The sequence below is a fragment of the Rhinopithecus roxellana genome, chromosome 7, assembly GCF_007565055.1.
Source record: "Rhinopithecus roxellana isolate Shanxi Qingling chromosome 7, ASM756505v1, whole genome shotgun sequence".
Classification (NCBI taxonomy): Eukaryota; Metazoa; Chordata; class Mammalia; order Primates; family Cercopithecidae; genus Rhinopithecus; species Rhinopithecus roxellana.
In genome coordinates this window covers 103,643,876-103,671,449 of record NC_044555.1, presented here as the reverse complement: position 1 = coordinate 103,671,449, position 27,574 = coordinate 103,643,876, and positions in this window count along the sequence as shown.

Here is a 27,574-nt window from a genome sequence, read left to right as displayed (position 1 = left end):
ACTTTTTAATGATCAGCATTCTAACTGGTGTGAGATGATATCTCACTGTGGTTTTGATTTGCATTTCTCTGATGATGAGTGATGATAAGCATTTTTTCATGTGTCTGTTGGCTGCATAAATGTCTTCTTTTGAGAAGTGCCTGTTAATATCTTTTGCCCACTTTTTGATGGGGTTGTTTGTTTTTTTCTTGTAAATTTGTTTAAGTTCTTTGTAGATTCTGGATATTAGCCCTCTGTCAGATGAGTAGACTGCAAAAATTTTCTCCCATTCTGTAGGTTGCCTGTTCACTCTGATGGTAGTTTCTTTTGCTGTGCAGAAGCTCTTTAGTTTAATTAGATCTCATTTGTCAATTTTGGCTTTTGCTGCCATTGCTTTTGGTGTTTTAGACATGGAGTCCTTGCCCATGCCTATGTCCTGAATGGTATTGTCTAGGTTTTCTTCTAGGGCTTTTATGGTTTTAGGTCTAACATTTAAGTCTCTAATCCATCTTGAATTAATTTTTGTATAAGGTGTAAGGAAGGGATCCACTTTCAGCTTTCTACATATGGCTAGCCAGTTTTCCCAGCACCATTTATTAAATAGGGAATCCTTTCCACATTTCTTGTTTTTGCCAGGTTTGTCAAAGATCAGATGGTTGTAGATGTGTGGTATTATGTCTGAGGGCTCTGTTCTGTTCCATTAATCTATATTTCTGTTTTGGTAACAGTAGCCTTATAGTATAGTTTGAAGTCAGGGAGCATGATACCTACAGCTTTATTCTTTTGGCTTAGGATTCTCTTGGCAATTTGGGCTTTTTTTTTCATTCCATGTGAACTTTAAAGTAGCTTTTTCCCATTCTGTGAAGAAAGTCATTGGTAGCTTGATGGGGATGGCATTGAACCTATATATTGCCTTGGGCAGTATGGCCATTTTCACGATATTGATTCTTCCTATCCATGAGCATGGAATGTTCTTCCATGTGTTGTGTCCTCTTTCATTTCATTGAACAGTGGTTTGTAGTTCTCCTTGAAGAGGTCTTTCACATCCCTTATAAGTTGGATTCCTAGGTATTTTATTCTCTTTGAAGCAATTGTGAATGGGAGTTCACTCATGATTTGGCTCTCTGTTTGTTTGTTATTGGTGTATAGGAATGCTTGTGATTTATGCACATTGATTTTGTATCCTGAGACTTTGCTGAAGTTGCTTATCTGCTTAAGGAGATTTTGGGCTGAGATGATGGGGTTTTCTAAATATACAATCAGGTCCTCTGCAAACAGGGACAATTTGACTTCCTCTTTTCCTAATTGAATGCCCTTTATTTCTTTCTCCTGCCTGACTGCCCTGGCCAGAACTTACAACACGATGTTGCATAGGAGTGATGAGAGAGGGCATCCCTGTCTTTTGCCGGTTTTCGAAAGGAACGCTTCCAGTTTTTGCCCACTCAGTATGATATTGGTTGTCGGTTTGCCATAAATAGTTCTTATTATTTTGAGTTATGTTCCATCAATATCAAGTTTATTGAGAGATTTTAGCATGAAGGGCTGCTGAATTTTGTCAAAGGCCTTTTCTGCATCTATTGAGATAATCATGTGGTTTTTGTCTTTGGTTCTGTTTATATGATGGATTATATTTATTGATTTGCATATGTTGAACCAGCCTTGCATCCCAGGGATGAAGCCTACTTGATCATGGTGGATAAGCTTTTTGATGTGCTGCTGAATTCGGTTTGCCAGTATTTTATTGATGATTTTTCCATTGACGTTCATCAGGGATATTTGTCTAAAAGTCTCCTTTTTCGTTTTGTCTCTGCCAGGCTTTGGTATCAGGATGATGCTGGCCTCATAAAATGAGTTAGGGAGGATTCCCTCTTTTTCTATTGTTTGGAATAGTTTCAGAAGGAATGGTACCAGCTTCTCTTTGTACCTCTGGTAGAATTTGGCTGTGAATCCTTCTGGTCCTGCACTTTTTTTGGTTGGTAGGCTATTAATTATTGCCTCAATTTCAGAGTCTGTTATTGGTCTCTTCAAGGATTCAACTTCTTCCTGGTTTAGTCTTGGGAGGTTGTATGTGTCCAGGGGTTTATCCATTTATTCTAGGTTTTCTAGTTTGTTTGTGTAGAGGTGTTTATAGTCTTCTCTGTTGGTAGTTTTCGCTTCTGTGGTATTGGTGGTGATATCCCCTTTATCATTTTTTATTGCGTCTATTTGATTCTTCTCTCTTTTCTTCTTTATTAGTCTTGCTAGTGGTCTATCAATTCTGTTGATCTTTTCAAAAAACCAGCTCCTGGATTCATTGATTTCTTTGAAGGGATTTTTGTGTCTGTGTCTCCTTCGGTTCTGCTCTGATCTTAGTTATTTCTTGCCTTCTGCTAGCTTTTGAATGTGTTTGCTCTTGCTTCTCTAGTTCTTTTCATTGTGATGTTAGGGTGTCAATTTTAGATCTTTCCTGCTTTCTCTTGTGGGCATTTAGTGCCATAAATTTCCCTCTACACACAGCTTTAAATGTGTCCCAGAGATTCTGGTAGGTTGTATCTTTGTTCTCATTGGTTTCAAAGAACATCTTTATTTCTGCCTTAATTTCGTTATGTATCCAGTAGTCATTCAGGAGCAGGTTGTCCAGTTTCCATGTAGTTGAGCAGTTTTGAGTGAGTTTCTTAATCCTGAGTACTAGTTTGATTGCACTGTGGTCTGAGAGACAGTTTGTTATAATTTCTATTCTTTTACATTTGCTGAGAAGAGCTTCACTTCCAACGATGGGGTCAATTTTGGAATAAGTGCAATGTGGTGCTGAGAAGAATGTATATTCTGTTGATTTGGGGTGGAAAGTGCTATAGATGTCTATTAGGTCCACTTAGTGCAGACCTGAGTTCAGTTCCTGGATATCCTTGTTAACATTCTGCCTTGTTGATCTGTCTAATGTTGACAGTGGTGTGCTACAGTCTCCCATTATTATTGTGTGGGAGTCTAAGTCTCTTTGTAGGTCTCCAAGGACTTGCTTTACGAATCTGGGTACTCCTGTATTGGGTGCATATATATTTAAGATAGTTCGCTCTTCTTGTTGAATTTATCCCTTTACCACTATGTAATGGTCTTCTTTGTCTCTTTTGATCTTCATTGGTTTAAAGTCTGTTTTATCAGAGACTATGATTGCAACCCCTGCTTTTTTTTTTTGTTTTCCACTTGCTTGGTAGATCTTCCTCCATCCCTTTATTTTGAGCCTATGTATGTCTCTGCACGTGAGATGTGTCTCCTGAATACAGCACACTGACGGGTCTTGACTCTTTATCCAATTTGCCAGTCTGTGTCTTTTAATTGGAGTACTTAGCCCATTTACATTTAAGGTTAATATTGTTATGTATGAATTTGATCCTGTCATTATGATGTTAGATGGTTATTTTGCTTGTTAGTTCATGCAGTTTCTTCCTAGCATCAATAGTCTTTACAATTTAGCATGTTTTTGCAGTGGTTGGTACCAGTTGTTCCTTTCCATGTTTAGTGCTTCCTTCAGGAACTCTTGTAAGGCAGGCCTGGTGGTGACAAAATCTCTCAGCATTTGTTTGTATGTGAAGGATTTTGTTTCTCTGTCACTTATGAAGCTTAGTTTGGTTGGATATGAAATTCTGGGTTGAAAATTCTTTTATTTAAATTAGGGCCTTGATAACTAAAGAGGGACTGCCCCTCCAAGGGTTAGCAGAGTCTTAAAGGTAACAAGTAACTCTCCAGTAAGTGTGCTTTACATACACAATCTAACCAGTTCAGAGCCTTGCCATCCACCTACCTGCTTTATCTAACTTTTACATTCATGAGACACTAACCTTCTTCCCTAATTGCTGTAGGGTCAGACATCAGATAACTAGGTGCAGCCCCTACATCCTGGAGTACACTGAAACTGTTGAAACGAACCAGTCCTAAATTTGGTCAATCAACTGATGCTGCCTCAGCTATTCATTCTTGTGAAAACCACAGTGAAGCCTCTCCAGAAATTTTGCTCACTCTTCCTGCAACAGACCTGAGTATTCTCTGTAATGTGGCTGTGCAAGGTATAGCATTTTCACCTCCTCTTGGGAACCGTGAATAATTAACTCTCATTTAAATGGCAGTTGTCTCCTGATCTATTGGCTTCACTATATCTGAGTGAAACTGAAATTCCTGGTACATTTTTTAAAAGAATAAACTTTTGGCCGAGAGCAGTGGCTCACACCTGTAATCCCAGCACTTTGGAAGGCCAAGGTGGTTGGATCACTTGAGGTCAGGATTTTGAGAGCAGCCTGCCAACATGGCAAAACCCCATCTCTACTAAAAATTAAAAAAACAAAAACAAAAACAAAAACAAAAAATAAAAAAAAGCTAGGCATGGTGGTGTGCACCTGTAACCACAGCTACTGAGGAGGCCGAAGTACAAGAATAATTTGAACTCAGGAAGCAGAGGCTGCACTGAGCCAAGATCACATCACTACACTCCAGCCTAGGTGACACAACTAGATTCTCTCTCAAAAAACAAAACAAAACCAAAAGAAAAAACTTGGACTTTTATTGAACATTAATGGTTATGTTGTATTTATTTTTTTGGATAGTGTACCCACAGATGTTTATTATGATGATTCATAATTTACTTATGCATTTCAGATATTCTTATACATGAGATATATTCTTCAAAAATATGTATTTGAATATGTATATGTAAATATATCCAATATAACAAAAATATAATATTGATGAACTAACCATTCAACTTGACAGTTTTTACAAGAACAATAAACACAAATAAGAGAAGTAAATAATAACAAATCAATGTTGAAATTAATTAAATAGAAAAGCAAAGAAATCATCAAAAGGATCAACAAAACTAAAAGTTGCTTCATTAAAAAGACTATTAGTCCAGATGCAGTGACTCATGCCTGTAATACCAGCACTTTGGGAGGCCGAGGTGGGAGGATCACTTGAGGTCAGAAGTTTGAAACCAGCCTGGCCAACATGGTGAAACCTCGTCTCTACTAAAAATACAAAAATAAGCTGGGTATGGTGGTGCACACCTGTAACTCCAGGTACTTGGGAGTCTGAGGCACAAGAATCACTTGAACCCAGGAGGCAGAGGTTGCAGAGAGCCGAGATTATGCCACTGTACTCCAGCCTGGGCGACAGAGCAAGACTCTGTGTCAAAAGAAAAAAAGAAAAAAACAGCAGACAAACTTCCAGCAAGAATTACTAAGACTAAAAGAAAAGCAAAAATAAGCATTTCATTAAAAATGAAAAGAACATTAGAATATACCATAGAAAGTTTACAAACCATATAAAAATTCTAATAACTTTATACCAATATATTTGAAAACAAATGAAAATGACAATGTATTAGATAAACATTACTTGCAAAACAGAAAAAGACCCATAGATAACCTGAATAGATATGTAATTATTTTTAAAAATTGAATAATAAATCAAAAATCTATTACACCCACCCCCAACACACACACAAAGGTAACAGGCCCATACAATTTTTCAGGAAAGTCCACCAAACTACTAGATAACCCCTAGATTAGTCACTGTGTTCCGGATAATAGAAAAGAAGAAAAATCTGTGCATCACAAAGTTGATATCCACCTGAAAATATCTAAGTAGATAGATTAGATAAATAGATGGGTGCTTAACTATAAATAGACACATAGCTACGTAGATAGATATAGATAGATACCAAGTATAATATATCCCAAAATACAAGCATGATAAGTATTAGAAAATCTAATGTAAATTATCTTATTAACAGATTAAAGGAACAAAAAAATGATCATTTCAATAGATGCAGAGATGCAATTCATTAAATTCAACATCAATTCTTGACAAAATGTACATGCAAATTAGAAATCAATGAAGTTTTTTAAGTATAGAAGATGTATCTAACAAAATATAATGTAAACATTGTGCTTAATGACACATTCTTTTTTCAGATATGGAGAGTGGGAACTCTAAAGTCCTGCCATAGGATACATAAGCTGGTACACACCTTTAAAGATAAGCTTGAACATATCTGGTAAAGCTAAATATGTGAGTAATTTATCCAACAATTAGTTTCTGGTTTTATTACCAAGAGAAACTTATGCACTTGGTCACATGAAAATAACATGTATAAGAATATTCATTTCAGCACTGATTACATTAAGAAAAAATCAGAAACTAACTCTTTCAGAGAATAGATAATTAAAATCTTATTTAGTCATACAGTAAATTACTAGAGCATAGTAAAAGTTAATGAACCATAGATACTTGCATCAACCAAATCCATCCCCAAAACAAAATTAAGTTACAAGAGAAAATGGCAAAAATTGTTTCTACAACAGGTCATTTAATTTGAATGTATACAAAGTAATACCGTATGTTGATATGGCTATATTGTAAAATTTAAAACAAACAAAAATTCAGAGAAAGATACACACCAACCTCAGCCTAGTAAGTACCTTAATGGAAAGAGAGAAGTTTATGTAGATAATGAATAGCTTATGTTGTATCTGCCAAGCATGTATCACCAGCTCTAATCTTACCTCTGCATGCTAGATTCATATATCTAACTGCTTAACATATGTATCCAGTTGATTGTCTAATAGCAACGTAAATATAATAGTGCAAAACAGAACATTTGAGCCACATCCACAATTTGTAACTCCTATAGTGGTTCTCATATTACTATATGGGACCACCATTCTCTCAGTCTCTCATACCAAAATCCTTGGCAATAACTTTTCCTTGTCTCTTTCTCTCATATTTCCCATACAGTGCACCTGAAAATCCAATCCATTTTACCTCTGAAATTGGTGCTGCATACAACCACTCTTTACTAAGAGGATTTTCTGATAAACTAGATGAGGAAGTGAGAGAAAGAGAAAAAACATGTATGACCCTAAGGTTTTTGGCCCAGGCAATTGAAATAATGGATTTGCCATTAATTGAAAGGCCATTGATTGAGATGTCATTAATTGACATGAATTCCCATTAATTCTTCTGCGGAAGAAACCATTTTGACCAGACTGAGGGGCAAATTTAATGAAAAAAAAGATCCCTGAAAACACAGGAGGTAATATGGTACAAAGAAATTAGCCTTGAGAAAGAAGGAAATCTTTGCTCTGAGCAGGAAGGAAAAGGTTAAGATGCATGAAAGTATGGAAATAAAATTAAGATCATAAAGAGAAGTTGGAGACTTCCCAAAGATAGCCTCCCCTTTGGGAGGCAAGAAGGAATACATGATACAGGAATGTGGGAGATAGTCATAGAGGTTTGAAACAGCCACATAGGGCATGATTGGGTTGACCAGGTATGAGTCCAGGGATCACCAAGCAATGTTGAAGGCCTAACAGAGTCTAGAAACCACAAATCTGCAGAAGAGTTTAAACGTTTTTATCAAAAAATGAAGGCTGGAAAATCTTGAAGGCTGAAATCTAAAAAGGAGACTTGCCGAACATGGTGGCTCACACCTGTAATTTCAGCACTTTGGGAGGCTAAGGCAGGAAGATCACCTGAGGTCAGAAGTTCGAGACCAGCTTGGCCAAAATGGCAAAACCCCATCTCTACAAAAATACAAAAATTAGCTGGGCGTGTTGTCACATGCCTCTAATCCCAGCTACTTGGGAGGCTGAGGTAGGAGAATGATTTGAACCCAGGAGGCGGAGGTTGCAGTGAGCTGAGATTGCACCACTGCACTCCAGCCTGGGTGACAGAACAAGACTCCGTCTCGAAAAAAAAAAAAAAAAAAAAGATAAAAAATAAAAAGGAGACTTACTGGCCAGTAAGTTAATTCTTAAAATTGTATAAATGTGACTACCGGGCCAACAAGAAGTGAAGTAAGACTTTTTTCTCCTTCCACATTACCAGACAGTAGTAGGTGTAGGTGGATTAAAGAACCACCAATGCTATATGAGTTTAGCAGTCACAGAAAACCCCTCTGATCTAGAAGAGCATCATCTACCCGGTGTGGCAGACTCCTACACTTTTATCAGGAGAAATTCATATCAACAGATTAAGTCATATATTTCTTAGAAATTCTTTTATCCTTTCTCATAAAAGAAAAGGAAAACTTAGCCATCACTAGAAGCTTGGAATGAATTTACTTATCACATTTCTTTATCTTGGTACTACAGCCTAAAGGTTAACTTTACTATGGAGTGAGTATGGCACAGATGACATTCTTCCTTTCTTCCACAGGTTTGCCTAGGACCAACAATGTAGCCATAAAACTTCAGGAATTGCCATTATTCACATAAATCTCAAAGCAACAAGCCTCCCTATCAGCCCTTTCTTGCTTTGCTATACAGATTTGTTTTTGTGTAGAATATTAGGAAGTTATAAAATCTTTCCTGTAAGGATCAGATACATGTCATTTCCATCTGAAGTTTTCAGGACTTTCCAAAACACACAAAGAGAAAAGGTTTCTATATCAGTTAATAGTTCTATGCCTTACATAACAGAAAATCCAAATAACACTCTTAAACACTTAAATTTCCTTTTCTCATGTAACTAGAATTCTGGAGGTAGCTAAAGACTGTCGTGGCAGCTTTACGATATAATTAGGGATACAGACTTCCTTCTTTGTGCTCATAGGAAAAGAGAAAGTGGGAAAAAGCACATGCCAGTTGAGTTTTGTCTCTTTTAATCAAGAAACCAATTTTTTGGGGAGACCCAACCAATAAAATGTCATATGTATCTCCTTGACCAGAACTGGATCACACAGCCAATCATAACTGCAAAAGAACCCGGGAAGTCAAGCTGTTTTGACTTTACCATCCTGAATTTAGTAGGAATTCTGTGGCTAAGAAAGAAAAAAAAATGAATAATGAGTAAGTAATTAGCAGTGTTTTCCACAGGTAACCAGAAGGCTATATAAAAAGCCAAAAGGTGAGGGAAGAAAAGAGAAAGCTCTGGAGAATATACTCCAAAAATTTAAGGGCAGCTACATCTGGGGATGAGGAAATGGGTTCAGAAAACTTTATAAATTAATATATTGTTTTAATTTATTACAAGGATAAATAACATCAAATTTTTTTAAGTTAGACTGTAAAAACAAGCTCATAAAATCATGAAAACTACAAAAACAAAAGCCTAGGCAGCAGACTGATTGTGCTGGTGCAGCTAACTAACATTCTCTGAGCCAGGCATGTCAAAGGTTGTGAACTTACCTAGACTTTATCTCACTTAAACTGACTGGTATATCTGATGTGATGTAGAATCTTTGGCCAGCTACCGCCCCTGGCCCCAGATTTGGGGGAGCACAGACATGTTTTACAAGTTCACAGTGACAAAGATTCATAATTTGGTTCCTTTCCATTCAACTCTGGTTCTAGGCCACAGATGCCTTCATGTTACTTGCTTTCTACTAAGGAAATTGACTTACTGGCAACAGAGCAGGCCCCAGTTGAGCAGCTGTACCATTTTTCAATACCATTACTTTACCCTCACTCCCATACTTACACACTATTTTACAACTCTGGTGCTCTTTCCCATTCAATATCTTATCTGAATCTACATCGCATCAAATAACGAGGAAAGTGGTACTCAGAGAGATCAAGCAATTTTCCTATCATCGAATTTATAAGTTACAGAGCTTAGAACAGAAGGTTAACATAACCCAGGGTACTGAGGGTGCTGACTCTTAGTTTATTTAGGTGGTATTTTTGGCTACGTTTTTAAGAAGAGTAAACTTAGTTAAAGCACACTTACTGAGCTATCTTTCTCTTAACGGATAGTTTCTGTGGCTTCTGTGATCTAGACTTTTAATGTATGTCATAAACATAGAAAAGCAAAAAATTAAGAATAATGTCATTAGTTGCCCCCTCTTTTAAAATTCCTCATTTTCCTTGAACAAGATGCCTCATTGGATGCTAGAGCCTGGTGACTATCTAGACTGGTATATTTGATTAGACACTGCCTTTATTCTAATTTATATAAAAATATCCTCTAAATTTACCACATTCTCATTGGTCTTTATAGAGCTTTCAAATGACTACAATGTCAAAAGCTCTGTGGAAACCTAGTTTAAGAAAATATAGCTAAAAGGCTTTGCTTATTTATCTAACTAGCAGACCTAAAATAAACACAAAAATATACATAAAAATATATACACCAGCTTACAATATTCACATTTTTGTGAAAGTTTATATTCTGAAGACAGAATTTAAGAAGAGATGAGAGAAAAGGCGAATTCCATCAAGAACATTCCGGCAAAAATAATGAAACATTTTCAGTATGCCTAACCTGAAGGGAACTAGAGAGTACTCTTATAATTACCGAGCCATTGAGGTTTAAGGACAAGATTTGCTTTACAGGGTGGCGCTTGTATAAGTTGCAAACATCCTGACACTTTATTTATATTTTCCTCCACGCATGCAATAAATAAATTTCTATTTGAATTATTTATCAGCATGATAAAAAGGAAGCAAAAAGACACCATTAATGTTCAGATAATGGAAAATGAAAATGCATAATCAGCAATGTCTCTAGGGGACAAAAAGCAGTCTACAGGAAACAGAATTCTTACATACTTACTGAGGCTCAGTCCTGATATGTTAAAAGATACAAACTGACTGATCAAAATTGGTTTTTCCCCAGTCAAATCACATTATTTCTCCTGGAAACTGCTTTGCCAAACACCTTATTTGCAAATAATAATAATAAGCTTCTTATCTATTTCACTTAGCTTGTGAAAAGACACAAGGCCAGCCTGTGGAATAAGATTGTATTTATCCATGTTTCTTCACTTTTTTGTAGAAATGCTACAGGAGAAATAAGATTTACGAAAAGAAAAAAGAATATGGAAGAGATTGCGCAGGGAAATACCCACAGTTGGGTAACTGGAAGACTTTGTTGACATTTAAGCAAATCTAAATAGTATATTTCTAGGTTGATCAGGTTGTTTCCAAGCATATTTTCTACTTTTTCCTATCTGCTAAGTATAGAAATATTACTACTACTCTATACAATAGTCAACAGCACTTAGAGTTTGAATGGGGAAAAGACTCTCTATTTAATAAATGGTGCTGGGATAGCTGGGTAGCCATATGCAGAAGAATGAAACTGGACCGACTGCTGCCTTTCACCATATACAAAAATTAACTCAATATGGGTTAAAGATTAAAATATAAGACCTGAAACTATAAGAATCCTAGAAGAAACCCTAGGAAACACCATTCTAGACCTCAGCTTTGGGAAATAATTTATGCCTAAGACCTCAAAAGCAATTGTGACAAAACCAAAAATTAACAAGTGGGATTTAATTAATAAAGAGCAAAAGAAACTATCACTATGGTAAACAGACAACCTGTAGAATGGGAGAAAATATTAGCAAATGATGCATCTGACAAAGGTATAATATCCTGAATATATAAGGAACTTCAACCATTCAACAAACAAAAAACAAATAGCCCATTTAAAAAGTGGACAATGAATAGCCAAAGCAATCCTAAGCAAAAAAGAACAAATTTAGGAGCATCACATTACCCAGCTTCAAATTATACTAAAAGTTTATAGTAACCAAAACAGCATGGTGATGGTATAAAAGTAGATACATAGATCATTGGAACAGAATACAACATCAAGAAGTAAAGCCAAGTACAACCAACTAAACTTTGACAAAGCACACAGAAACGTAAACTGCAAAAAGGACACCCTATTGAATAAATGATGCTAGGAAAATTGGATAGCCACATGTAGAAGAATGAAACTTGATCCCCAATTTTCACCATATACAAAAATTAACTCAAGATGGATCAAAGACTTAAATCTAAGACCCGAGACGATAAAACTTCTAGAAGAAAGCCTAAAAAAACTTCCAGACATTGGCCTAGGCAAAGAATTTATAACTAAGACCCCAAAAGCAAATGGAACAAAACAAAAATAAATACCTAAGACCTAATTAAATTAAAAAGCTTCTGCACAGCAAGAGATATAATCATCAGAGTCAACAGGCAACCTACAAAATGGGAGAAAATATTTTCAAGCTATTCATCTGACAAAGGGCTAATATCTAGAATCTACAAGGAACGCAAAAAAATCAGCAAGAAAAAAAAACAATCTCATTAGAAAGTGGGCAATTGACATGAATAGACAATTCTCAAATGAAGATATATAAACGGTCAAAAACACATTTTAAAAAAAACCTCAACATTACTAATCAGCCGGGATATGCACATTAAAACCACAATGATACCACATTACTTAAGCTAGAATGGCCATTGTTAAAAAGTCAAAAGACAATAGATGTTGACTGGGATATGGTGAAAAGAGAATGCTTATACACTACTGGTGGGAATGTAAATTTGTATAAACTCTATGGGAAACAGTATGGAGATTTCTCAAATTACTAAAAGTAGATCTACTATTTGATCTGGCAATCTGATTACAGAATATCTACCCAAAGAATAGAGATCTTTATATCAAAAATACAGCTGCATTAAATTCTTATTGCAGTGCAATTCACAATTACAAAGTTATAGAATCAAGCAAAGTGCCCATCAACCAATAAACAGATAAAATAAATGTGGTATAAGCCAATATCATACTGAATTGGCAAAAGCTGTAAGCATTCCCCTTGAAAACTGGCACAAAACAAAGATGCCCTCTCTCACCACTCCTATTTAATGTAATATTGGAAGTTCTGGCCAAGGCAATTAGGGAAGAGAAAGAAATAAAAGGTATTCAAATAGGAAGAGAGGAAGTCAAACTATCTTTTTTGCAAATGACATTGTCCTGTATCGAGAAAATCCTGTTGTCTCAGCCCAAAAGCTTCTTTTCTTTTTTTTTTTTTTTTTTTTTTTTTGAGACGGAGTCTCGCTCTGTCACCCAGGCTGGAGTGCAGTGGCCGGATCTCAGCTCACTACAAGCTCCGCCTCCCGGGTTCACGCCATTCTCCTGCCTCAGCCTCCCGAGTAGCTGGGACTACAGGCACCTGCCACCTCGCCCGGCTAGTTTTTTGTATTTTTTAGTAGAGACGGGGTTTCACCGTGTTAGCCAGGATGGTCTCGATCTCCTGACCTCGAGATCCGCCCGTCTCGGCCTCCCAAAGTGCTGGGATTACAGGCTTGAGCCACCGTGCCCGGCCACCCAAAAGCTTCTTAATCTGATAAACAACTTCAGCAAAATCTCAGGACCCAAAATCAATGCACAAGAATCACTAGTATTCCTACATGGAAACAGCAGGCAAGCTGAGAGCCAAATCACTAATGAACTTCCATTCACAATTGCCAAAAAAAAATAAAATACCTAGGAATACAGCTAACAAGGGAAGTAAAGGGCCTCTTCAAGGAGGACTATAAACCACTGCTCAAAGAAATCAGAGATTACACCCACAAATGGAAAAACATTCCATGCTCATGGATAGGAAGAATGAATATCGAGAAAATGGCCATACTCCCCAAAGCAATTTATAGATTCGATGCTATTCCCATTAAACTACCATTGACATTCTTTTCAGAATTAGAAAACCTTATTTTAAAATTAATATGGAACCCAAAAGGAGCCCAAATAGACAAGAGGATCCTAAGCAAAAAGAACTAAGCTGGTGGCATCATGCTACCCAACCTCAAACTATACTACAAGACTACAGTAACCAAAATAGCATGGTACTGGTAGAGCAATGGAACAGAATAGAGAGCCCAGAAATAAAACTGCACACCTACAACCATTTGGATTTTTACAAACTTGACAAAAACAAGCAATGGGGAAAACATTCTTTATTCAGCAAAGCATGCTGGGATTACTGGCTAGCCACATGCAGAAGATTGAAACTGCACCCATTCCTCACACCATATAAAAAAATCAACTCAAGATGGATTAAAGATTTAAATGTAAAACCCAAAATTGTAAAAATCCTGGAAGACAAATTAGGCAATACCTTTCAGGACATAGGCACAGGCAAAGATTTTATGACAAAGACACCAAAAGCAATTGCAACAAAAGTCAAAATTGACAAATGGGATCTAATTAAACTAAAGAGCTTCTGCACAGCAAAAGTAACTACCAACAGAGTAAACAGACAACATGCAAAATAAGAGAAAATTTTTGCAATCTGTGCATTTGACAAAGGTCTATTATCCAGTATCTATAAGGAACTTAAACAAATTTACAGGAAATAACAACCCCATTAAAAAGTGGGCAAAAAACGTGAACAGACATTTCTCAAAAGAAGACATACATATGGCCAACAAACATGAAAAAAAAAAAGCTCAACATCACTCATCATTAGAGAAATGCAAATCAAAACCACAATGAGATACTCTCTCACAACAGTTAGAATGGTTACTATTTAAAAGTCAAAAAGTAACTTATTTTGGTGAGGTTGTGTAGATAAAGGAATGCTTTTACACTGTTGGTGAGAGTGTAAATTAGTTCAACCATTGTGGAAGATAGTGGTGTGATTCCTCAAAAACATAGAGGCAGAAATACCATTTGATTCAGCAATCCCATTACTGGGTATGTACCCAAAGGAATATAAATTGTTCATTATAAGGACACATGCACATGTATGTTCAACTCAGCACTATTGACAATAGCAAACACACAGAATCAACCTAAATGTCCATTGATGATAGACTGGATAGAGAAAATGTGGTACATATACACCATGGAATACTATGCAGTCATAAAAAGGAAAAAAGATCATGTCCTTTGCAGGGACATGGCTGAAGCCAGAAGCCATTATCCTTAGCAAACTAATGCATTAATAGAAAACCAAATATTGCATGTTCTCAGCTGAATGATGAGGACACATAGAAACATGGTAGGGAACAACACACACTGGAATCTGTTGGATGGTGTTGGGGTGGGAGGAGGGAAAGGATCAGGAAGATTAACTAGTGGATGCTGGGCTTAATACCTGAGTAATGGGATGATCTGTGCAGCAAACCACCATGGCACACATTTACCAATGTAACAAACCTGCACATCCTGCACATGTACCTCTGAACTTAAAAGTTGGAAATTTTGCCGGGCGCGGTGGCTCAAGCCTGTAATCCCAGCACTTTGGGAGGCCGAGACGGGCGGATCACGAGGTCAGAAGATCGAGACCATCCTGGCTAACATGGTGAAACCCCGTCTCTACTAAAAAATACAAAAAACTAGCCGGGTGAGGTGGCGGGCGCCTGTAGTCCCAGCTACTCGGGAGGCTGAGGCAGGAGAATGGCGTAAACCCGGGAGGCGGAGCTTGCAGTGAGCTGAGATCCGGCCACTGCACTCCAGCCCGGGCGACAGAGCGAGACTCCGTCTCAAAAAAAAAAAAAAAAAAAAAAAAAAAAAAAAAAAAAAGTTGGAAATTTTAAAAAGGAAAATGTAGTATATATACACAGTGGAGTACTATTCAGACATAAAGAAAATGAGGTCCAGTCATTTGCAGCAACATGAATGAGTTGAGGTCATTGAGCTAAGTGAAATAAGCCAGGCACATAAAGACAAATATTACATGTTCTCACTTATTTGTGGGATTTAAAAATCAAAACAATTGAAATCAGGGAGATAGAAAGCTCCAACTTGGATGGACAGAGCACTGTGTGGAGGCTCACGTCATGAATTTTTACTCCATAGTGACTGCAGGAATAAATCAGGAAACATGAGAGGACCCACAGACCCCCAGAAGGAAGCGGACTGCTCTTGTAGAAACAAGGAGACACCCCAAATACTGTGAGTGCCAGACTATGGAAGAGGGAAAGGGAGATCATCCAACCCTGAACATACACCCCCACTGGGGAAAACGAAGGCCTACATTATGTGAGATGATTTTAACCTTACCTGGAGCTGAGTCAATTTAGAGAGCCGGAATAAATAAGGGGTAGAAGATGCAGTGGGAAAACCCCTGGAAGCTTGCTGGGTCTCCTAGGAAACCATTTTTTTGCTGGGCCTCACAGGGGTCCTTTGGAAGGGTAGCCAGAGGTGCTGAGAAAAGGCCAAAGGGAGAAGGAATTCTCCAGCTAAACTTTGTAACAATTTGAACTGATCCAGAATTCTCCTGGCCAGAATGCTGGGGAAGGCATGAATTGGGTCTGTAGACTTCACAGGCCAGAGAAGAAGGAAAGCTATATTTACTTTCACAGCTGGGAGGTGGGTAGCCTGAAGCAAGTTCTCAGCCTTGCTTGCCCACTGCCTGAAAACAGACTTGATACTGTTGGAAGGGGCACCATGGGACTGAGACCAGCCCTTGGATTGTGTGGGAGCTGGGTGAGACCTGTGACTGCTAGCTTTTCCCCACTTCTCGGACAACCTGCATGACACAGCAGAGGCAGCCATAATCCTTCTAGGAACATAACTCCATTGACCTGGGAACCTCATCCCCATCCTTTACAGCAGCCACAGCAAGACCCAGCCAAAGAGAGTCTGAGCGCAGACATGCCTAGCCCTGCCCCCAACCAATGGTTCTTCCCCAGGCACCCGGGTAACTGAAGACAAAGGGCTTGTACTCCTGAGAGTTCTAGGGCCACACCCACCATCTGTTCTTCCCCATACTATCACAGTTAAAGCTCTCTGGAAAATGCCACCTCCTGGCAGGAGGTCAACCAGCACAAAAATAGCACATTAACTCACCAAAGCTAGGAACTCTCACAGAGTCAATTTCACCCCTCTGCCACTTCCACCAGAAGAGATGCTGGTATCCACGGCTGAGAGACCCATAGGCGGTTCAAATCACAGGACTCTGTGCAGGCAACCCCCAATATCATCCTGGAGCCTGGTAGACATGCTGGGTCACTAGGTCCAGAAGAGAGATAACAATCACTACAGCTCGGATCCAGGGAAGCCACATCCATAGGAAAAGGGGAAGCATACTACATCAAGGGAATATCCTGTGGGAGAGAAGAATCTGCACAACAGCCTTCAGCCCCAGATCTTCCTTCTGACCCTACCCAAATGAGAAGGAACCAGAAAACCAACCCTGGTCAAATGACAAAACAAGGTTCTTTAACATCCCAAAAAAATCACACTAGCTCACCAACAATAGACTCAAACCAAGAAAAATTCCCTGATTTACCTGAAAAAGAATTCAGGAGCTTAGTTATTAAGCTAATCAGGGAGGCACCAGAGAAAGGTAAAGCCCAATGTAAGGAAATCCAAAAAATGATACAAGTGAAGGGAGAAATATTCAAGGAAATAAATGGCATAAATAAAAAACAATCAAAATTCCAGGAAACAATGGACACATTTATAAACATGCAAAACACTGTGGAAAGCCTCAACCACAGAATTGAACAAGTAGAAGGAATTCAGAACTTGAAGACAAGGTCTTCACATTAATCCATTCAACAAAGACAAAGAAAAAAGAATAAGAAAATATGAACAAAGGCTCCAAGAAGACTGGGATTATATTACATGGACAAACCTAAGAATAATTGGTGTTCCTGAGGAAGAGGGGAAATCTAAAAGTTTGGAGAACATATTTGGGGGAATAATCAAGGGAAACACCCCAGTCTTGCTAGAGACCTACACATCCAAATACTAGAAGCACAAAGAACACCTGGGATATTCATCACAAAAAGATAATCACCTAGGTACATCGTCATCAGGTTATCTAAAGTTAAAATGAAGGAAATAACTTTAAGGCTGCCTCAGCCTCCTGAGTAGCTGGGATTACAGGCATGCATCACTACACCTGGCTAATTTTGTATTTTTAGTGGAGACGGGGTTTCTCCATGTTGAAGCTGGTCTCGAACTCTTGACCTCAGGTGATCCGCCCGCCTCGGCCTCCCAAAGTGCTGGGATTACAGGTGTAAGCCACCGTGCCTGGCCAGATTTGTTTTGTTTTCAAAATTAGATGTCCAGGCCAGGCTCAGTGGCTCACTTCTGTAATCCCAGCACTTCAGGAGGCCAAGGTGGGAGCATCCCTTGAGACCAAGAACTCAAGATCAGCCTGCACAACATAGCAAGACCCCATCTGTAAAAAAAAAAAAAAAAAAAAAAATGTAAAAATTAGCCAGGCATGATGGCATGCACCTGTAGTCCCAGCTACTCTTGGAGGCTGAGGTGGGAGAATCACTTGAGCCCAGGAGTTTGAAGCTGCAGTGAGCCCTCCAGCCTGAGTGATAGAGTGAGGCCCTGCCTCTAAACAAAACAGAAAATGAACTAAGTGTCCAACATTGAGTAATCTGGACAAATCACACAAGAATTATTATTTCTATCTTTTCTGAAAAGCTGGAATACCTACCTGGAAACAACGAACATAACATCTATGCATGGCGATGATTAACAAGCTGGGCATTGCCTGCCTGTATGCATAGTCCCCACCACTCCCCAGTGCCACACAGAAGCCAACTTATTTATTTTATCTGTCTTGCCTATTGTCATCTATAATTATAATCCCATTTTTAATATAAAAAGAGTTAAGAGGCTTTCTGTTCCTTTGAATAAAATAGGGTACCTGTGTTTTGCTCCAACTCTAAGCAACCCTTTTGGCATGAGCAAATAGGAACAACAGGAGAAGCAGAGGGCAAATCTCTGTAAATGTTGGGATTACAGTCCATACAGAGGACTGGGGCCTCTGGAGAGTTCTACTAATCCTCACAGTGGTTCCTAACATACTTTATCACAAATAAAACTGTTATTTGGGGGCATTAAGGACACCTTTGACCTTCTTTACCTAATACCCTTACTTGTTGCCATAACCTTCATTATGCTCTCTTCCTGAGTTGGGTAGATGATCATTTTTCTACATGAGTCCATTACCTCTTTGCTAAAGCATGTTCCTTACACCTAAATCCCCTTCTATATGAAACCTCCCACACCTGGATTCTAGTTCAGGCTCTGTTACATACTAACTGAGAGTCAGTGGATAAATGACTTCCCTTCTCTGGTCCAGAGTGTCTTCACCTATAAAATAAAATCATGGGCTGGGTGCAGTGGCTCATGTCTGTAATCCCAGCACTTTGGGAGACTGAGGCGGGTGGAGCACCTGAGGTCGGGAGTTTGAGACCAACCTGAGAAACATGAGAAACATGGAGAAACCCCATCTCTACTAAAATACAAAATTAGCTGGGCATGGTGGCACACGCCTGTATTCCCAGCTACTCGGGAGGCTGAGGCAGGAGAATCGCTTGAACCCGGGAGGCGGAGGTTGCGGTGAGCCAAGATTCTGCCATTGCGCTCCAGCCTGGGTAACAGGAGTGAGACTACGTTTCAAAAAACAAATAAATAAAATAAAATAATTAGATATTAGATGATATCTAAGATTTCTAATAGATCTTAAACATTATATTTCTATGATGATCTTACTTGATTTTGGTTACTTTAACCACCCTGATAGACCCCCCTCCACCATTCTTCTTTTCTTCCTATGTTTCTCATTTATCATATATTTATTTCTCTATATGATCTCTATTGTCATACATATAGCATAAATATATTTCTATCACTGCTTTGTGAAATATACTTATTATGCTTTATAAAAAACAGATCAGTGGATTTGATAATTCAAAATGCCAACTAATTGCAAATATTATTTATTAAGTTTTGGCATTAAAGTATTCATTTTCCCAAAATTTTGCATTCTTAGTTTCTAGAGTATCAGCAATTCACTGGGTTTTATTTCTATATGACTTCAGACTTCAGAATTGGAGCCAACAGATGAAATTTACAAAGAGGTATATTTTTAGCCAAATAGAAATAAAACTTTTGACAACTGAATCATTCAAATGTGGCATGGGTTGCTTTATGAGGGAGTAGATTTCTCATCATTGAACGTGTTTACGCAAAGACTAAGTGACTACTTACTAGAAGGTGACATAAAAGTGATTCATGTGTACTCTACAGAGTAATCAACAAAATCTCAAGGACTCTAAAGTCCCTTCAAATGAACATTCTCAGAATCTCTTTTTTTAGGTTGATACTAAAATTAGCTTGCCTTTCCTGAGACACACACCAACTAACCAAGAAGGAAGTCTTTCCAGGGCCATATTAAGTAGAATTGAAAAAACCCATCTGTGTAAAAACTGACTGTGGACAAGTTTCAGAGTTAATACTTAAGGAATGATCATCATGATAACACACTGAGTTACCTTGGTATTCTGTCTTTGGAGTACATGCTGGAAACTTTCATATAAAGACGACTTCCTTGGAATGAATCACATGAACATTTAAATAACTGTATTTTATTGGATAGAATCCAAGAAAGATCTGTACTATACAAAAATGGTCTCTATAACAAATAATATATTGAGAATTCCTTTATATTCTCTTATATGATAGATATACTATGTAAGTTTCAAAAAATAATAGCATGCATTGTTCACAGTGAATTTGTTTACCAACTAAGGCTCAGTGGCTCACTTGTAGTGTAGTCACAAAATGGAATACTCTTCATCAACAAAATGATGTAAAGGATAAATACTTGAAGGGATGGATACCCCACATTATATGATGTGATTATTATGTATTGCATGTCTGTATCATATGTTTACCAACTAAGAAAATATTTGAGTAGGATTTCAATATAAACTGATTTTGAAGGTATCATCCAGTTGGTAAACATAAGCCAAACTCTTAAAATTTGGGAAATGAGATATACAAATATTACAGATTTTGGGGGAACACCATGTGCTTTTCATTTTTAGTATTAGTGATGACCATGAGTTGACTCACAAAGATCAGAGATAAGTGAAGTAAGAAAATAAGCTATTCCTTTGCAACATATTTCCATTAATAATGTGTGAATAGCCACTTTGGAAAGTAAATAAAGAATTCTGTATAAATGGATGATTCAGAAAAGTTTGGGGACACAAAAAACTCCTATCAAGATGACTTCAAGGAGCCAAAGCAGGCATGTGATTTTAATTTACTTAAATGGAAACATAACCAACGAATTTTATCCTGTTTGGAAACTTAATGAACTGTGTGGTACACTATTTAGAGAGGTACCAGGTGAACAGAAGAGTCAACTTGGTGAAGTACAGAAAGCCAGATATGGGCGGTGCCTACCGAAGGATTACCTAGGGCAAACAGTTTTATACAGCACTTCCCCTGCTCTGATTCCTTACTCATTCGTTTTTTTTTTTTTTTTTCAATCTGGTAATTTGGCTTGACTACAGAATCAAGAGACTACCTGGATATAGGGAAACAAACATTCTAGCCTTCTCAGTCGTTTTATTTCTCACAGAAAATAAACATTCTGGTTTACATATCTCTATCTCTGCTACCTTGGTTAGTGTAATCCAAGATTCTTCCCCTCCTCTCCCCAACCACCGCCACAAAAAAAAAAAAAAAAAAAAAAAAAGAAAGAAAGAAAGAAAAAGAAAAAGAAAAAGAAATAACTACTCTTTACATGCTGAGGGAGTCAAATTTCTGATGGCCAGATCCTGAACCATAATACAGTTATCAAGGTAAGTAGTAACTTGTGAGGTGTCTTACCATTCAACTAAGATTTCCTTTACTATGTATGTTGTGGAAGGAAGTGATAGCAACTAAATAGGTATGGTCCTTATTTTATAAACCTCTCATTGATATAGAATAATTCCTAGCTAGTCTTGAAAATAAGCTTAGTCTCTGATTCTTCAATATGGAAAACATGGCATTTAACCAAATCTATTTCTGAATTCAGCCACTAATTCTATTATCAGTGCTTTCTAAAGCTTACTTTGAGTGACACACAGAAAAGGTGATTCTTTTTTTTAACCAGGTCCGAATTATTTTGAAAAACAAAATTGGAGGAAGATGAAATAATCTTTTAAAAAAACTGTGAGAATCATCTGTATTTCCTTCATCTCTTCCAACTGCTGATACTTAATATGGAATGAAAGACAGAAAAAAATTACCAACTAAGAGAGCAACTAGATGCACTACCTGCAAGTCTGACAACTAGTGAGACCAAGAGATTCTTCAGACAAAATTTCTCAGGGTGGTACTTTCAGACTTCCAGATCCCCAAAAATGGGGCTGTCTTTCACTAATAGCTGAAGTAATAAATATTTTCAGCAAGTAATGTAGTGATAGTGTTATTTTATAGCCTCCCTATAGCAGATCTTTGTACATGTAACAAAATAATATCTAATCTGTTTGGAATTGAGTTATGCAGCAAACCAAATTAATTCATTACAAAGCTGAAAATCAGAGGATTAAAAATGAATTGCTTCATTCTGTGAAAATGGTCCATGCACTAAAAATCATGTATTTTTCTCAAAGGACAACGCTCCAGTCTTCTATTCATAGCCTATGTCTATACAGCTCTAACAACCTTGGTTACATGCTTTACCAATTAGAGTCTAGAACGAGGGAAGGGCTGCTTATCTAGGAAGTCATACTCTGTAAGAAGTGACATATGGGCCGGGCGCGGTGGCTCAAGCCTGTAATCCCAGCACTTTGGGAGGCCGAGACGGGCGGATCACGAGGTCAGGAGATCGAGACCATCCTGGCTAACATGGTGAAACCCCGTCTCTACTAAAAATACAAAAAACTAGCCGGGCGAGGTGGCGGGCGCCTGTAGTCCCAGCTACTCGGGAGGCTGAGGCAGGAGAATGGCGTAAACCCGGGAGGCGGAGCTTGCAGTGAGCTGAGATCTGGCCACTGCACTCCAGTCCGGGCGACAGAGCGAGACTCCGCCTCAAAAAAAAAAAAAAAAAAAAAAAAAGAAGTGACATATGGCAGCACAGGAGGAGACAGAATATAGAAGTGGGAGATGTAACCACCATGTCTCTCCACAAAGGTTGAAAAATGCTCTTGTCTTAAGCCACTTATTACTGGAGTAAACATGGATGCATGTTTAATGAAGTCCAAAGGGTACTACTACATTCCAGCATAATGTAAGCTTGATGTTAATAATGATGGCCTTGAGTCATTAAAAAAGATAGAGTCAATAAAAGAGTCTATTCTTTTCAAAGTCATGAAAAACCGAGACACATATTATTAAAATATTTGCTAACAATAATTTAAAATAACAAATTTTAAAGGACTATACACAGCACACAAGATACATTCTGCTGTCTAGAATAACTCATTTTCACAGATTTTCTAAATGGCATATTTTACTGCAATTGTACCTCAGACTGATGGGAATCAAAGAATTCTGGAGAAGATGCTTCAAATTAAAGTAAAATATCATATTCTGTCTCTCTATACATATAAATATATTTCTGGAAGTCAGATGTTTTATGACAGAGGTTTTTCAGTGAGAGTTCCATAGATGTCTTTATAAATAAGGTAGAAGGTCGCTGCCCTGTTTTCTGTTTTATTTCCTGGACTTCCAAGTAAGATTTTATTTGAAGAAAATGGTCTAGTGCATTTTAACAGCTTTATTGAGGGATAAGTGACAAAATATAGACTGCACATTTTGAAGAGTACAATTTGATAAGTTCTGATATATTATACATCTGTGAAACCAACAACCCATCAAAATAGTGAGCATACTCCATGACCCTTAAAACTTTACTTGTAGCACTTTATAAGCTTTCCCTCCCAACCCCTCCAAGTAATCACTGATCTTCTTTCTGCCACTATAGATTAGTTTCTATTTTTTAGAATTTCATATAAATGGAATCATAAATTATGTAGTCTTCGTTTCCAGGTTTCTTGCCCTCCTCAAAATTATTTTGAGGTTAATTCATAGTATGGCATATATCAATAGTTCATTCATTTTGTTGATGAAAAGTATTCCATTTTGTGACTCTACTACAATTTGTTTACCCATTCACCTTTTGAGGGACATTTGATTTGTTTCCAGTTTGGGGCTATTCCAGAAAAAGCTCTTGTGAACATTTACGTACAAGTCTATGGGTAGACATTTCTTTCTTTCCTCCTGGGTAAACGCCTAGGAGTGAAATAGCTAGATCATTACAGACATATGCTTAGCTTTTTAAGAAAGTGCCAAACTATTTTCCAAAGTGATTGTGACATTTCACATTCCCACCAGCAACATGAGAAAGTCCCAGTTGAATCCACATCCTCACCAACACTTAACATGGTCAATCTTTTGAATTTTAGCCATTCTAACTGATACATAGTGGTAAAACATTGTGATTTTGAGTTGCATTTCCCTAATGACTGACAACATTAAGCATCTTTTCATGTGTTTTTTGGCCATCTGTATATATTTTTGGAAAAGTATTCATTCAAATATTTTGCCCACTTTCTCTCGGGTTGTTTGTTTCCCTATTAATTTTTCTGAGCTGTTTATATACTCTGAATAAAATCTCTTTGTCAGATGGATGCTGAGCTAAGATTTTTTCACATCTATGAACTATCTTTTCAGTCTCTTAATAGTGTATTTTGAAGAGAAGATTTAATTTGAATAAAGTATATTTTATCAATTTTTATATTAATACTCTCTTGGTGTTGTAACTAAAACAATTTAGCCTAACCCAAGTTAGAAATATTTTCTCATATATTTCCTTCTAAAACATTATAGTTTTAGGTGGTACATTTAATATTATAATCTATTTTAAATTAACTTTGTATAACATGTGAGATATGAATTGAAGTTAATTTTTTTACATATGCATATCCACTAATTCCAGTACTCTTTGTCATTCCAGCACTTTTGTCATTGAATTGCCTTCCTTCACCTCAGTCCTCCTTCCTGGAGCATACCTGTATACTCTCTCAACACAGTAAGTTGAGACAATCATAGGGCTGACCTCATTTATTTCCCATCTCTCTGGGATTACTGTCATTCTTTGTCCAATGTTCGTTGTCTTAAAAATTATTGTTTTATATATTTTGGTGGTTTTTTGGTTGCTTCACACAGAAGGATAAATCTGGTCTTTGTTTTCCCATTTTAGCTGGAATCAGAAGTTTCGGTGCTTTATTAAGCAATTTGATAATTTTTGACATGGGAAACACATTTACTGGAAAATCCAAAATAATTGAGCAGTATTTTCACTTCTTAAAACTAATTAATTGTTGACTTATACGCATGATGTGCCCTCTACATAAAGTCCCCATTCAAATTCTTCCAAGATGCCACATAAACAGTAACTCATTTGTGAACCCTCTGCCCTCTATGTAAAGTGGCCTACATTTTCTATAACCACTGTTCAGGTAGACCTAAATATTGTCACTAGAGAGTATCCAAAACATATTAGAGTACATTAAAAATTGAAATCAGATGCATTTTGTTAGATTAGAAGGTAAACGAGATGATCAGAAGTAGCCCTTTGATCATATATTTTAGGTTACCAAAAGGTTAGTCAATGTTTCCTTGGTATTCAGTTTAGCAAGATATGAAATATCTAGAGCACTTTAAAACTGTAAACTCCTAAGACTAACTTCAGACCTACTAAATGACAATCTAGGTATGGGGGTGTTGGCATGCTGGGTATTATTTTAAACACACTTCCCAGATAAATCATGTGCATGCTTAGTATATCTGAGCACCTACCACCTGTTATGTACAAGGTCGGCCCTGTCCTAACCTCTGATACAGGATGTTTAATACATAAAGGCTAAGACGCAGCCTCAAACTTAAAAAAAAAAAAAAAAAAAAAAAACTCAACCTATTGGGAGATAGATAAATTTATTGAACAACTCAATCTATTGGGAGGTTGATTGATTGATTGATTTAGACCTATATATAGATGTAATATATTATATAAACATTAAAACAGAGATATGTACAAAGTGCTGAGTGAAGACTCTGGAGGAGTCACATGTGAATGGGGTCTTGATAAATTAGTAGGAATTCTACCAGGTGGAGCTACGGGAGAAAAAGGCATTAGAGCTCTAAGGAATGAACAATTTGGCAAAGCTGTGGCATTGTAGAGGGTGAGGAACATTTGAAAGAATGAGGAGAAATTTGATGGAACAGAGAATAGGGCAGTGTTTCTGAAATTGGAGCATGTGAATCTCCTGGGGACTTGTTAAAAATTCATATTCCTGTGTCCCATTCCAGACCTACAAAAGCAGAATCTTAGGGAGACCTCCAAGGAGTTCGTTGTTAGTAAGTTCTCCTGGTGATTCGAATATGCAACAATGTTTGAGAACCACTTACATGATTGTTTTCCCTTTATTTGTGCATTGATCTCTGTTAAGAACGAATGAATGTAAAGCAGTGATGTAAGCATTCCAGAATACCCAGTTCTTACAAAAGCTGTGTCAAAGGAAAATTACATTTCATTCCCTCCCAAAGTACCAAGAAGAAACCCCCCAGAAACTTTGTATCAATCCATGGCAGTCTGGTTAGCATTTAGACTCATTTTGGCATAAAACTTCCTAATTTTATATCTATCTTTATATTTAAATTAAATTAAATCTTTATATTTAAATATTAAATATTTATATTTATATTAAAATAATATATTCAAATTAAATTTAAATTAAGCATTATCAAAATGCTGGTCAAAGGTTTTTAAATTGTTGTCATATAGCATAGATTTTACCAAATGTAGCTTACAATACATACATGCTATAAGGAATATAGCACTATTAAAAATGGAAAAACATATAAGAAAAAGCCTTTCCAAACAAAGACAGCCTTAAGATAGGTGTTGGTTATATCCCTCAATACCAATTTTTTACCGGCTCACTTCAATATATTTACCATCCTTTTTTCTTTTCACTGTGGAGTTTAGACTTTTTGAATCCAATTATCAGACATATACCATTTAGTTAAATTTAATACAAATGAAGACTTAAGTTCCTATACTTTCCATAAATGTCTGGTTATTCTATATGTACCTAAGCGCTTTCTGTAATAAATTTACTTTTACTTAAAACACTTGATGTTTCATTCTTTTGATAGAAATATTTGAGTATATCAATTAATAGGTATATTCAAAATAATATGTGTGTGTTTCAGTTGCCTGTAGAAAAGAACTCTACTCTTTACCATGAACCCTAAAGAATTTACATGTTTCACAGGCTTTAAACTCCCTAGTAAACTGGCAAAATCAGTCTGAGAAAATCAGTAGAGCTGTACTCTGCTGTAGATTACCTCTCTTTGGACTTCCGGCCAAAAAGAAAACTCATGTAACTCAAAAAATCACTTTGAATGATGGTTTACTTTTATTAATTACACACTGTAAATCATTAATCAGGGACACTGGATAATCTAGGACTTGAAGATAGAAACATACTCCAAGTAATTATGGTTAATTCTTGCTTATCATCAATTTAAGTTAAATATCTAAGTCAATAATCTAATAAAACAAGTTTCTCAAGTGTCAGCCTCTGGTAATTAACTAATGCTTTATTTTTGGCCTCTCCTGGAGTCTGCATCAAATACGTAATAAAAACCACTACACTGGGGGCCATAACATATTCTATTCCTGCATTTTTGCACATAACCTACTGAAAGAGAACCTCACATCCAATTCATATGATATGCTTATGTGTCTAAATGCTGCAATAGCGGTATAAATGACATACTATGAAAGCACAAGTGTATGGAAAACAAACCAACTTTTTCCCTCCGGATTAGTCAGATCAAAGTTAATTTAAAAGGTGAAATTTAAGCAGAAAAAGGAAAATAGGGAAAGGTTCCAGGTAAAGAGAAAAACACATGCAAAGGCCCTAGGTATCTTGGGATTGGCTGGTAATTTGGTATGAGGAGTGAAGATGAAATTATTATATGACTATAAGATACTTAGGATAGCAATGTGAAACGACTGAAGACTTTCAAGCAGAGGCATGATAACAATCAAATGTGTATTTTACAAAGATCACTG